This window comes from Leopardus geoffroyi, chromosome D1 (genome assembly GCF_018350155.1).
Source record: "Leopardus geoffroyi isolate Oge1 chromosome D1, O.geoffroyi_Oge1_pat1.0, whole genome shotgun sequence".
Classification (NCBI taxonomy): domain Eukaryota; kingdom Metazoa; phylum Chordata; class Mammalia; order Carnivora; family Felidae; genus Leopardus; species Leopardus geoffroyi.
This window is the reverse complement of record NC_059329.1, coordinates 24,062,675-24,071,274: the sequence shown is the minus strand read 5'-3', so window position 1 is coordinate 24,071,274 and position 8,600 is coordinate 24,062,675. Positions and strand designations below refer to the sequence as shown.

The following is an 8,600-nucleotide window of genomic DNA, read 5'->3' as shown; positions in this document are numbered from 1 at the left end:
CCATAGGGAGCTTCTCACCGGTATCCAAGCGCTGCCCTTTAACAGCCAAGCAGGCTTTGTCCGGGCAATCTTCCCCCTGCCCCCCAGCAAACTTCGCCACTCACTGTTTTCTAAAAATTCCGCCAATAAGAAACTTGCCTGATTTCCCGAGAATGCTGGTCATTATCTTCCCCTGCTCCAACAACAACTGGCCATTTCATATCTCTGATTACAACTTCTCTTTTTATTTGACTTTCTCCCGCTAGCTTCAAAATATCGTGTGCCAGAGTTGTCCATTTCTGTATTCCCGGCATCTAGCAGAAGGGCCGCGCATAGTAGGCGTTTCATAAATAGTTAAGTGAATCGAGGAGGCCGTAGAACAAAACTGTGGACTCCCGTGATTTATCGGTCCTGGGCTGACTCGCTCGAACATGGACAAAGAAGGCTGAACTGTGCGAGTGATAGCAATCGAGAACCTGGAAAGAAGCACACGTAAAATTAAGGCCCTGCCTAGAGACTTACCAGCCCAGGGCGGTGTCCGAGCAGGAGGCATTTCCACTCTTTCCAGCTCCCTAGAAACTCTGGCCACCCCTCTGTAGCGAAAAAGAATGGAGTGCCACCCAGCCAATAACAGAGAAGTCTGTGGCATCCCCATTGGCCAACTCAGCCTGAAGACAGCAGCACAGAGCCTGAGAGCAGAAAGGTGAACTCTTCCAGGCCTGACACTGTGATCGAATAGTATTGCGGGCACTTCCAGGAGGCACTTTGGATGGTAGTCCTGGCCCAGTTTGCACGCAGCTGCAGAGAGCTGTGTGAGTTCCAGGAGAAGGCATTGGCATAAACGCACCCAACTTCCATTTTTCTTTTTCTCTCCTTTGTACATTTTCCAGGACGGGGCCAGGCAGTCACCTGACTAGATGCTCACAACTGCCCAGCTGCATTGCCCAAAGCCAGACCAAGAAAGAGGGGGGAATTCTTAAAAGGCCAGGAGAAGGAAGCTCGAGGAGAGTCGGTTCAATAAACAACACATCGGGGATGTATGCACATGACAAAAACCGGGGGCTGAGTCTAAGCGGAGGAGAGGGATCTAAACTGGTAGTCTGGGGGACGCCTGAGGGGCTCAATCGTTTAAGCATCTGACTTCGGCTCAGGTCACGATCTCACGGTTCGTGGGTTCGAGCCCCGTGTCAGGCTCTGTGTTGACAGCTCGGAGCCTGGAGGCTGCTTCAGATTCTGTGTCTCCCTCTCTCTCTGCCCCTCCCCCACTTGTGCCTTCTCTCTCTCTCTCTCTCTCTCTCAAAAATAAAAACCTTAAACCAATAGCCTGGGAGATAGCATCCCTGCCGATAAGCCAGGGACTGACTCACCCCCTCTGAGTGAACCTGAACTTAGCCCGATCCTGGTCTACAAAATCAGGAGAGTACAGTTGCATCATCATAGTGTAAGAAGAAACTCCAGAGATCTGATAGTCCGGAGACCCTAATTTCAAGAACAAGCAACAAAGGCTCAGAGAAGCCAAGTGATTTGCACAGGATCACACAGCCAGTGTGTGACAGAGCTGGGACAAGGACCCACATCTCCTTTCACCCGCAAGTAACACGTTTCCTGTGAACAGCATTGCAGATTCTTAGAAGACAACTCTCTGCCCCCAATAAACGTATAGTGTCGCTCTGTGTTGAATCTGGTAACTGGAAGGCGTTAAGCACCAGCTCTAAAGCTTCGAGGGCTGCCGAGATAATTCGCCTAAGGTTTGTGCCTATGAATTTGTGTTTGTGGCTCGATGCTGCATTGAACATGAAAGTCAGGTAGTGTAAGGGAAGTATAACAATCAGATATTTCTTCCCCTGGTCCTGCTCTCTAACCCCAAACTTGATGAGGTCCCTAAGGATTTTTTTTTTCCACCATGCTTTCATTCCTGAAGCTTCCATGATTTGATTTCCCATCAGCTCCTGCCCCGACCGTCCTGGTTTTCACACACCGGCATGCCCGCCCACACTCACCAAACAGAAATAATTTTATCAAGTGGCCGTGCTGCAGATTGCCTCTCAACAGCTGGGCTCAGGAAAAGCTCTGGGGATGAGTTCGGATCAGGAGTTATCTTCCCTGACACGCTGTTTCTGGATTTGCATCCACATGGGTTGGATGTTTTAATTAGCACTGTCAGCTGGTCTGGTCACAGCTCCCCACCAACTGCTTTGCTTCTTAGGTGAGTGGCCGAAAGCTGTTGTACTGAGAGGTTGAGTGCTCTGGTTTCTAGAAAAAGAAAACAGACACCTGGGTGTCTGCCTCCTATTTGTTCATTCATGTTCAACCACGTTTTCTCGAGGCTCTGGTAAGTGTCAGGCACTCAGCTGCAATGAGGGGATTCTAGGAGCGTCAGACATGACTCGTCCTCATAAACAGACACACCTGAGGGACACTAAATGGACATGTTATAAACAGATAATGGATGGTACACGTGGATCCTTGAGGATACAGAGAGGCACAAGGTGTGATGAAAGACCAGAGGAGGAACATTTTACCCAGCCTTGGGTTTGTGGTAGGAGGGGGCCAAGGAGCGGTTTCCATTGCTGACAATCTGGGAAGGCTTCCTGGAGGAAGAGAAGCTAATAAGAAACAAGGTGGGGTGGGCAGCTGGAAGTAGTGTTGACGAGTGTTTGGGGGTGGAGAGAGGGAACGGGAGGAGGTGCAGGCAAGGGACGCATACTTGACATTCGTCTAGCAGCTCACAGTCTCTTGCTTCACAGGCACGGAGCAGCCTCATGAAGTGCACACGGGAGATGCCAGGCCCTCTTGGATCTACCAGTGGTCCCCCCATTGCCAGCCCAGTGGTTCACCTTTCCTCTCCCTCCTGCTCCTGCACAGGCTGCTTTTCCCGCACCCATCTTCTCTCGGCCTCCAGGATCTCGTTCATTCCTGTCTTCCCCATAGCTCTCTGGCTTTCCCTTTCAATCTCCGCAATAGCCGATCGGCGTCAGCATCAGCCCCAAGTGTTCCCTTCCCTGGGGAGGTACCCTCGGACCTCCATGCGCATCGCCATCACTACAGGTGCACCCACAAACCCAGGCAGCTCCTGCCTTTCCCCGGAGGCGTGATCATCGACCCCTGCCTGACCAAGCAGACACGTCTACTGAATATGTAGCAAGCACCTCATCAAACACGTCCAGAGGCGAACTCGCCATCTTTCCACCAGATCTTTTCCAGCTGCAGTGTTGGTGTCGGGAAAACTAGATCTCATTCTCACTCTGCCTTACCCCCCGAATCCTTCTTCTGCCCCCAGACCTCATCTATAAACTGTCTTTTCTCATTCAGGGCCATCTTCTAGATCAGCTCCTCTCACTCTGCCCACCCACCAGCTGCCCCCATCATAAGAACTTGCACGGAGGTCTACCACCGGTACCCTCTCCCCCAGGCTCTTAATTCCAATTTCACAGAAAATCCCTCCTCCCCCCCCTCCCCCCGCCAAAAAAAAATTCTCCATTGTCTCAGGATAAAAATCCAAATTTTTAGCTAGGCACGTATGACCCTTTATACCATCCTCCAGCCTTACCATTTTGCCCATAGACAGTGCACTGGGGCGTGTGGTGCCCTTCCAAACTCCCAACCTGTCTTCTCGGCTTGAAATTCTTCCTCTGCCCCAGGCTGAGTTGGAGCTCCTTCTATGTGTGCTCATTACAACGTTTAACATTCCATATGGCAGTGACCTGTCTCCCTAATCAGACTAAGCATCTTAGGGGTGGGATATTTGTCCCATTCACAGTCGTATCCCCGAAGCCTGGCACTATTAACTGATACAGGGAAGGAATACGCATGCGCACGCGCACACACGGCGGTTAATTTGCATTGAATCCTTCCTCTCGCCAACCCGCAGGTTATTTGAGACCTTATTCAAATGTCACCTCTTCTGTGAACACTTCCTAATTCCACCAGGCATCCACAGATGTTTTCCAGGTCTCTATTATTCCACTTGTTACACTGCATTATTATCCCCTTTTTTAATTCATCTACCACCAGAGTTCCTAAAGCGTAGAGGATAGCACCCCCCCCCCCCCACCAACACTGTGCCTGGTTCAAGGTTGAGACTCAAACATTATGTGATGACTGAATGAACCATCAGGTCACATGGAGGAAAACTGGGGTTTGGGGGAGAACATTGGTACATCTGCGACTCAAACTCTTGGCTCTGGGTTCACGGATTTTTCCTTTAAAGACAAAACTAGCATCTCTGATCCCACCACACAGCTCCAGCTCTGCGGAGAGACTCTCCACAAGGCATCACTCTTTTTCTCGGGTGGCAGAACCTTCCTTGAGTTCACATCCCACTGCACGGTAGGGCAGCCAGCCGTCTGCAGTGGGGGCCACCAGGTACTGAGAGCCCTCACACTTGTGCGGCAAGTTAAGTTTTCCAAGTTATTCTTGGGAAACAGTGAGCCTCCCAACAGATACACGGAGCCACAGCCTGAGCTCCTAATATTGAGTCATAGCTGCATTGGACTCTGGCTCTGCCATTCGCCAGAACGTGACTTTAAGCAGGTCACACCTTACACTCGAATTTTCTCCAAGATGGGGATGAGTATAACGACCCTTCACAATTGTGCAGAAAATAGGTAACAGTATCAGTGCTGTATACATTTTTCATGTACCTTGTTATTGAATCTCTGTAAATATATCGACATAGCAGGAGCCCAATAAATGCTCACCATGAGTGGCATCAAGCTATGCTTGGTCTGTACAACAATCTGTTCTCTTTCCAATAATTTTTCTGAGCCCTGAATCCTCCTTAGCCCTCTGTGTTGACCTCCTAGACCTTGAGAGCGCATGGGAAGAAGAATTCTAATTCAAAAAAAAATTTCAACGTTTATTTTTGAGAGAGATGGGGAGGGGGAGTAGGGGCAGAGAGAGAGGGAGACACAGAATCCAAAGCAGCTCCAGGCTCTGAGCTGTCAGCACAGAGCCCGATGCGGGGCTCGAACTCACGAACCATGAGATCACGACCTGAGCCGAAGTCGGACACTTAACCAAGCCACCCTGCCCCAGAAGAATTCTAATTCAAAAAAGAAAAGAATTACACCGTCCTCTGATATGTTGTAGATCCACCATAGTTGTGTTTTGCATAGCTTCTGTGATCCTTATTGTGATCATTTTTTACAAGATGCTTTGATATACTCCAGGGGAAAAAAGGCATGGAGAGGAATGCTAGAGTAATGGTAGAAACCTATAGAAGAGGTATTCCCTGAAGGCTCAAGGCATTTTCCCAAATGGGCCCATGTGCACTGCATGTTGTTTTTTTTTTTTTAATGTTTTTAAGTGTTTATTTTTGAGAGAGAGACAGAACATGAGTGGGGGAAAGGCAGAAAGAGAGGGAGACACAGAAGCCAAAGCAGGCTCCAGGCTCTGAGCTGTCAGCACAGGGCCCAACACGGGGCTCAAACCCACGGACTTCGAGATCATGACCTGAGCCGAAGTCGGACGCTCAACCGAATGAATCACCCAGGTGCCCCTCCACGGGCACCTTTCTCCTCTGAAAGAAAGGGCCAGTCTGCTTCTGGTATTCAAAATCCAGCCAAACGGTCTAAGCATCCAGGAACATGTTATGTCTATTTCTGGGAATTCCCAACTTTTATATATCTCACAAGATAAAACAAAAATCCCCAACCCATGTGCCAAAGGTCCTTGAAGGATGTGCATTATGGCGGGCAGTTTCAAATTTGACCATACATTGAGTGTCGTCTCTCACCTAAAAAAAAAAAAAAAAAAATGAGTGTTTCGTAAATACACCTACCTTTTTTTTTAATTTCAAGTGTATTTGATATTGTTATAAGTAAATGTATACCTGTATAAGATCATTACTGAATTTTTAATAGCTCTTTGTAATTATACATTTCCCTACAAAATAAGTATTCAAAGGATTAATAATAACTTAAAGTTTCATTGTGGGGAAATTGACAAGGGGCGTGTTTTGCAGAATGCTTGGCTTAAAAAGCAATGCCAATACCAGCAACGTTTAGGATTCTTATAAGTCAGGATCCAGGATGTGAGTGGACCAGGAAGGCAGCTTTCCCGAGCAACTCAGAAACATATGTGTGTTGCACAGTGACCTTGAGAAGGATCTTTCTGCTCCCGAAGATGGAGCTATTCGGGTCTCTCTGCCAACCTAATCCACCACGCAGCCCTGGCACGAGATGCAGGGAGAGCTAATCTTTCCTCCTTCCATCTGGGGGGCCCGGGCGGGGGTGGGGGGGAGCACAGCAGCAGCTGCCAGCCGAGGGCTACCAGGAGGATGAGCGGGGGAAAAGGGCAGCACAGCACCACCCAGACAGACGGGGGTCTCTCCTCTGTTCCTCCCGGGTCCCTCTCCGTCAGCCCCCATGACAAAGTAGCAGCAGAAAGTAAGTCTGGCGGCCATGTGGCCAGGAGAACACAGAGGTAAGGAGCAAGGTGACTAACCTCATCAAGCCATCACAAATTAAATACTGTCTGTGCAGGAGAGTTCACCTCCCAGCTTGCTCTGGGAGCGGGAAGCTGAGATTTCCTGTGCTTGGACCAGATAAGAGGCTGCAAGCCAGGTAGCCAGCCTAGGTGAGGACAAGATGCGTGAACCACACGGACAGCAGGTGTGTGTCGCGTTGGCAACTAATTACCAACGGTACACACCGGTCACCGAGGCAGGTCACCCCCTGCCACTTTGGGTGACACGGACCTGGACCCTGTTAACCTGACTGACGGCTCCTCTCTTCCCCACTGACCAGCGTTTCCAGAGGAGCAGGCCGCTGGGCGAGCCATGAACTCCACCCACTGTGCCTTTGTTTCCACGCAGGAGAAAGGGTGCTATTAATACCCGCTTCCCCTCCACAGGGGGCCAAGAGCCTTAATTAAGTGTGGTTTGTGAAGTGCTCTGAGGTTCCCGGATGGAAGCTGAGCTCTGAGTGCAAACTATTATTGTTAATTAATTATTGTCAGCGGAATTATTTACTCTGTGTTTTTCAGGTCTAGGAGCCCTTGTTTACAGCTCTAAGAGTGCTTTTGTTTGATATATTTTCCATTCTCCTCTCCCACCCACATCTGTGTTCCCTTTCCTCCCCTTCCCCTTTCTCTTGGCCCTGGCTGGAAAGCAAAGCATTTAGCTTCCCCTTGCACCTCAGACATAAGCAGGCTTTCATAAAGAGAGGAAGAGAAATGCTTAGGAATGTAAATGTAAACTGAAACACAGGAAAGAAGGGATCTAAGACAAAATACGTGTAGCGTTGGCTGGGCAACACAGAGCCCCCAGTGGGGGTGGGGGGGGTGGGGGGAGTATGCAATTAATCCTAAACAGAATATAGAGCTGAAATATGGAAGTCTCTTTGCCAAGATGGTTTCTGCCGGTGCATGATTATGACCTCTGAGGGGCAATGATACCCAAGATCAGGAGAAGGCGTCAGAAATTCTCGGAGCAGTGAGCCTATCGACAGGACCAGGAGGCCCCCTTCTTACAACACTCTCCCTCCGCACTCCAACCCCTGCAAAACAAAAACAAAAACAAAAACAAAAACAAAACACAAGGCCGGCTCAACTTTAATTTCCATCTTCAATTAGTTAGGATAACAATCCTATAGAATTTCTAGAATAAAGTGTGCCTCTGAGATTAAAAAGAGGGAGACCAGAGGCATAAGGGGAACAAAGCAAACCGGATGGAACAATGCGTGACTTCCCATCTTGGCTGCCACCTGGCGCTCACCAAGCTGGCATCTGAATCAAGGGCATTGTGGATGCAAGACGAGAGAATCCCCAGTGAACTGTAGCTTTTATGAATAAATTGTACTTGCCAAAATTGGTCGGTTGTTTGTGGACATTGATTTATTTTCTCTGATTCTTTCTGATTGTTATATTTTGGATGGTGCTTACTGATGTGAAAAAGCCATCTAGTATTGCTGATAAATCTAGAGATAACGGCAGAGGTCAAAAAAGTGGAAGGAAGGAAAAGAAGGCGTGCTTGCCACACAATGGTAAAACTTTCTTATGTAAAGAACAACTCGCTGGGGCCATTTACAGGCCCTTTTGCCCTGTTTTGTAATTGTATAATTGGTGGGGTCACTTGTTTCTTTCTTCCCCTTCTGGAGTTAAAGGCAAAATGGAAGGGCTGTGTTTTATCTGGGTGTTCAGACATCGCGTTGCATTTATTTTTTACTTCTTTTCCTTCCCCTGTTTTTTCCTCTGCACATGCGTGTGCAGTGTGTGAATGCGTGCGTGTGCGTGGGTGCGTGGGTGAGAGAGAGAGAGAGAGAGGGCAGAGAAAGAAGGTGAGAGCAGGCTTTCAGCATAGTCACAGCACCAGTGGAGATCGGATTTTTTCTTCAGACTCCTTTGAGTGGAGACACCTAACATTTTCAAGGTCATGCAATGGGCGCCTTCGATGCCTTCAAGGTGAGCCCGAACCTCTCTGATTCCCTGGGTCTCCGCGCTCCCTATACTGGAGTTCTAGGGCCAAGCTTACCTCTTAAAAAAGGAGCGTGGAACTCAGTTAAACTTCCAAGTGGAATGGTTAGGCATTGAATGTGGAAACACGGGGAGGGGAAGCGGGGAATGAGAAGGCGGCAAAACGCTGCTGACTGACTCTGTTTCCACCTTTGTATCGCAACTCT

General features: G+C 48.8%; 1 long non-coding RNA gene across 1 annotated transcript; it reads right to left on the bottom strand.

Annotated features, from left to right (window-relative positions):
- Positions 1–201: 201 nt before the first annotated feature.
- On the bottom strand, positions 202–3,754 carry LOC123602386. Its single transcript, XR_006714469.1, has 3 exons — positions 3,530–3,754; positions 1,980–2,232; positions 202–455 (listed from the first exon to the last, which is right to left on the bottom strand). It is a non-coding gene; the product is annotated as an uncharacterized LOC123602386 (long non-coding RNA).
- Between the last annotated feature and the right edge of the window lie 4,846 nt (positions 3,755–8,600).